A 6,000-nucleotide genomic window follows, 5' to 3' on the forward strand; every position below is an offset into this window, starting at 1 on the left:
GGATAAAGTTCATCAGAGGACACAGAGGAACAATTTTAATTTTGTTTCTATCTTGTCTTTTATTTTTGTTTATTTATGCTAGTTTTATAATGCTTATTTGTACAACAAACATACAATTTATATATGAATCTATATAACAGATTAAATCATATTAAATGCACAAGTTCAAAGGATCTTAATTCACAGGAGGCACAATTCTTGAATTGCACAAATCACAACACTAGATCATGCACATTTAATACAGAACCTATATTTTTGTGTGTGTTTTACCAAAAAGGGAAACATGTCTTCTTTAACCTGCCCACCCCTACCACACACCTTTTTCATAACTAATGAAGTGCTCTGCCCCTGATAACTCCTAAGCCCAGACAGTCTAAAGAATAATTCATTAGATGTCAATAGAAAACAACATTTCATACTTTCCTGTTTAAAAAAAAAAGAGAGAGAGAGAGAGAGAGAGAAAGAAAAAAAAAATGACCAATGCTAGTGGTTATAGCAAGGAGAGGGTAAGAATATGGCTTCTTTTTAAGTCCAAGCTCTTCAAATTAACTATTTAAGACCCTGAAGAAATTAAATAGCATGTCTCTCACTTTAATCATACTTCAAGTGGAGATAAAAATAGTACATAATTCATAAGATGGTTTTGAGACTTAAACAATTAAGCATATATGAATGCATGATTAGGAAAGTGCCTCAGAGTGTGCTCACCACAATAGCTAATAGGAGTCATTTTTGACTCAGCGTTTCCCCACTCTTAAAAGTGTTCAAATATATATTTTCTCTGTCTTTAGCAAAGTCTCTAAGGTAGAAACCATCCATCTTCTTGGTGAAGAAAAGCCAGGCTCTTAGAGGATGCCATGGCTCAAAGTTTAAACTGGCAGGTGCTGAAAAGGCTGGAAAGTTTGTGAGTCCTAAACCTTGGTCCATTCCATCACAAAAAAAGGACTGGAGACTTTCTCAGAGGATACTGGCCCAGAATGTTTCCAAGGGTATAAGAGGTCTAGAATGGAAGCTGTACAGTTCCCCTGAATTCTAAGGGAAACTTATTTCATGTCCTTTTCTAAAGGATTATACCCTTATCAAGAACTATGCAATTAATTGCTTCAACTCTTTTTTCCCCTCCAAAAATGGTATCATTAAGGAACAACAACAAATAAAAGGTGTGTCAACACTAAAAGAGGAAATACTGTCATGATATTTATTAGAAAAAAAATTAGAGAAATACTGTCTTGGCAAAGTACAAAAGGATGGAGTTATGTTTCTTTGTGGGTTCTAATTCTACTGACTTGACTTCCATTTAATTACTCTATTTTTTAATGTTATGTTCTCGCAGATGATGGTTTGTTTTATTTCAGACTTGCACCAATTTGGTTTCATTTCAAAGCCACAAGATTGAAACAACTGTATAGGTCATCATTTTAAAATCACTGATGTCACTGATGTTAGTTTGCCTACAAGAACAAAACCACCAGATTTGAGATTCTGCACATTTTTAATAGAAGATTATTTATACTTTGGAAAACAGCACTTAAAAAGCTCCTACATAAAATACCTTTTCCAATAGAAAACACTGAAGATTTACTTATGGAATTAGTGAATACCTTGAGGAATAAGATAACTCAGGAGTTTATGAGACACTTGTTTTGAATAATACAAATATAATACTTTTATACATTTTTTATTGTTCTATTTTATAGACTTTAACTCTAAAGCAATTTGAATCACTTCAATAGGCTCAACATTTATAACAATTTTAAAGAAAGCCATAACTCATAATGTCATTCAACCTAATACCCCAAAACATAGAGAAAACCCCATTTTCTACATGATGATAAAATGCATAGGTACTTCCTAGAAAGAGGCTGTGTTTCTCCAGTCAAAAGAATATGTAATCAATGTGCCAATCAGATGGCAGTTCATTTTACAATGTTACTTCTACCATGAAGAAAGTCGGAATAGGTCAAATCCTTTAGAGGGGAGACTGTTTTAATTAATAGCTTTACTATTCCTAGAACTGTATAAAAATATTCTACAAGAAATGAAACTCAGTCTCTTAGAGAGTGTACTTATACAAATCAAAGACATTGCAAACAACACTTCTAACCTAGTGTTATACCTAATTTTTAGGTATAGGCTATACAGTTTTTTATAAATCCCATGTCAAATTGTTGCCATGTTCTCTAAATACAGATTTTTCCTCCTGATCTCTGTAAAAAAAACACTGTTAAGTTCTAGAAATCAAAAGCATGCCCAGTTCCAAAAAAGAATGTGGGTTGGTAGCCTATAAAAAAGTTAACTATTTTGTTTTTAATGAAGCAATTGGGATATTCAAAACTCTGATATAGAAAATAGACATGATTTTTAAATTCTGATATGCAAAAAGTATTTATAAATATCAATATATTGGGATAAAGTAGCTTTCTCAGTTATAATCTTATAGGTAAGAGGTTGAGTTTCACATTTAACTTATATGTTTTCCTTACTCTAAAAAATATTTTGCTACAATTACTCAACACACAATACAATAGTTTGAATTTCACATATTTTGTATTCCCTAGAAGATAAAGTTTATTATTATTTACTTGGTATTTTATATGCTAAGAAATGTATTTACCCAATAGGGTTTACAAGGTAGCATTTGTTCTTCTAGGCAGCTAGAAATATCAATGAACAAAGTGACTAATTTCTCTGTTCTAATGGATCTAATATTCTAGCAAAATGAAAATAGTACACAATAAACATAAGTTATATCAAATTTGTAAAAAGGTAATAAGTGACATGAATACACTTGCTAGCATTTTCAAAACATTTATATTATTATGTTACACTTAATTATCATTCAATAAAGAAAGTTCAGACTACCCAAAACAATCAAAATGTTTTCTGATAATGTAACTTAAGGAAAATCTTTTAAGGAGATCATAATTGTGCTAATAACTCAGAGTATTCTCCACGGAATATGCTGTCCTAAGGTGATATTCCTGTTTGTTTCTTGGAGAAAGAATAAAGGTCTTTCACTATCTTCCACTTTCGAGTATAAACCCAAAGCCTGGCAGTACAGAAAGCTATGCTTTTGTACTTTTGTCCTTGCTCCCTGCGTCTGGGGTGGCCATGGTGACATATGACAAAAGTAGCCAAGGCCGACACCTCAGCAGTCTTCCTTCAAATATGTTTTCATCAATGTTAACTATTTTTTTAGCCTCTGTCCCTGACAGCTATGTGAAGCACCACTAATTTTCTCTGAAGATAGTGAGCTTGAAGCCCACTGCCATTATCTTGATGAGAAATCCCAAACCGCGGCCACATCAGGCAGCAAGCTGGAGTCTCAGCAAAGTGGGAGCTGTCCATAGGCAGTCTGCCCTTCAGCAGTCTGCTCAGTCAAACCCCAGCTACTTCTGATCTCTGACAAAATCTAGATAGAGCTATAAAAATAAAACTTGTCACTGCTCTGTATGTCTTGTGAGAAATATATGCTATATATGACAGAATAAAGTGAAAGTCCTTTCAATGCAACTTCAACTATCAAAAAACTGAAAACATGAAGCTTTCCAAAGTTACCATATCTCACCATACCAAACATGAATTTCCTGAACTGACTGCCTGGAAAGCTGCTTTGTACTTCAGCACGGAGGGAAACATCAATAATGGCTCTGTTGCTTCAGGGATACTTATCACTCTTCAGCCTGACCCAATGAATCATCTTTTTTTTTTTCTTTTACAATATAAACTTCAGGAAAGTAAACTTTGAGAAATTCTTTCAGATATATTCCCTCTTTCTAGATCATTTTATATCTGTCCATTACTGTATATTTATGGATTAAATTTATATTATTTATTCACCTATAAATATATATTAAATACTATTGTATATTTGTTTTCTGCATAATAAAATATATGTATATTTGTGTACTACTTTCTATTATATATTTAACAATCTATGTAAAGAATGTATTTATAACTTATTTATCTATATTATCTCCCAGTATGGTTTTATTTTATTATTTTGGGTAGGAGTTCAAGTTCAAGCACAGAAATGGTCAGGCTGTACCTGAGTTGAGGTAAAACTAGACAATGAAGCTATTGCTATGGTTGGCAAGTTGCCTGTCTCCCAGAGATTCATGTGTTGGATATCTGGTTCTCAGTGTGGTAGTGTGAGATGGTGGAACTTTATGGGGAAGAGCCTAGGGGAGTTCCTTAGCTCACAGGGTTGTGCACTCAGAAGGGCTGAGTTGACAGCTCATGCTAGCAATCCCTGCAACTCCAGATGTTGAAGCAGGGGGAATTTAGGATTGCAAGTTCAAACCCAACCTCAGCAATTTAGCAAGGCCCTAAGAAACTTAGCAAGACCCTATCTCAAAAAATAAAAAGTGATGGGGATAGACATTAAGCACCCCTAGGCTTAATCCCCAGTATAAAAAAATGGATTAGAAGAGCTCTCATGGGGTCCCTGAGCTATCTTGAGAGGAGTTACAAAAGATGAGCCTAACAATTGAATCCCTCAGTCTTCCTGCACCACGTTTTTATCCTCTGCTTTTACCATATCATGAGGTCCTAAACAGAGCTGAACAGATGCCAGATATATGTATAGCTCACAGTTCTAGTGAGCTATACATACACCTCTTTTCTTTATAAAGTTACCTTGCTTCAGGTATATTGTTATGGTAACACAAAACATATTAATGCAATTTTCAGGGGACACTGTGAGGTCTAAGTCTAGCAAAATCAGGGTTACCTCATCATTGCTGAGGCTGAAGCCTATTGTCATATTATAATATGTAAATGTGCCTTAGACAATAAGTTTAAAATGTGAGTTAATTTACTTTTTTTGTGTGTTTCTTGGATGCATAGATACCCTGAGTATGTTAGAATAAAAAAGATGGATAAAAATAATTTCAAAAACAAGGAAGAAATCCTTAAAAAAAACTAACCTTGATATTTCCGAAATCATTGACAATGTGTTACAATCTAGTTCAAAATATTTTGAATATATAGTCAACAGATGAAGACATTAAATAAATCTAATTTAATTTAAATATTTTCTGAAACAACATAATATACATGAGCAAGTCCAAGCATAGAGTTTCTTCTGTCAAACTTTGGTGAACTCCTAGAAAATTCAAATACATTAACACATCTGCAGGTTGTCTAACCTTTTTTTAAATATTATTTTTAATCATAAAATTCTAAGTAAATGAAGAATGGATATTGGCTTTCTTTGGGGATAATGCTTCTCAAAAATATAAATGGGTTTCTCACAATTTTTTTGAAAAATAATCACAGGAAAAATCCAAGTTTATAAGTAGGAAGCATGCTGAAATGGAAAACAAAAAACAAGCATTATTTCATCTGTGATGTGTTTAGTTTAAAAATATAGCCAACTAAGCTCAAAACTGATTTTAAAAGGATGCTTGAAAGAGAGTGTTGTGTAATTTCATTCTCTGTCACAGGAAGCAGATTTTGATAATTTTCTTGCTTGATTAAGGCTATACATCCTAAGAACAATAAAGTAATAAATGATAATTCTCTTAGGGCATATCCAATAGCAAAATATCAAAGTATTCAGAAAGATGAAATTTTAAAATATGAGAAATGAAGAGATTATTCTGATGTATTATAATATATGTGCTGACTGGAATGAGACAGACTCCTGCTGCATTCTTAACTTGATCACTACCTTTTTTCCCCCCTAGTTCTATAATGGTAAACTGATGAAACTTGTGACATTTAGTTTAAATCAATTTTAATATTTAGTTTAAAATGAAGACAATGAAAGGATGACTCTGGCCTTTTATTCTGCTTTAATTGACTGGTGAAGAATTAAAAAAATAAAAAGCACAGAAGCAGTTAGAATATCCATTTGTTTTATCTACTCCAAAGTGTTTATTCAATATAAATTCTGAGTAATAGACTTCAAAAGATATAGAGGCTACAGCATTGAGAAAAAAAAACTGAATTGATAACACATAGCTCATTGATAGTCTCTCTGGAGTTTTCTAATAG

Source organism: Callospermophilus lateralis, chromosome 15 (genome assembly GCF_048772815.1).
Source record: "Callospermophilus lateralis isolate mCalLat2 chromosome 15, mCalLat2.hap1, whole genome shotgun sequence".
In the NCBI taxonomy this organism is placed as follows: Eukaryota; Metazoa; Chordata; class Mammalia; order Rodentia; family Sciuridae; genus Callospermophilus; species Callospermophilus lateralis.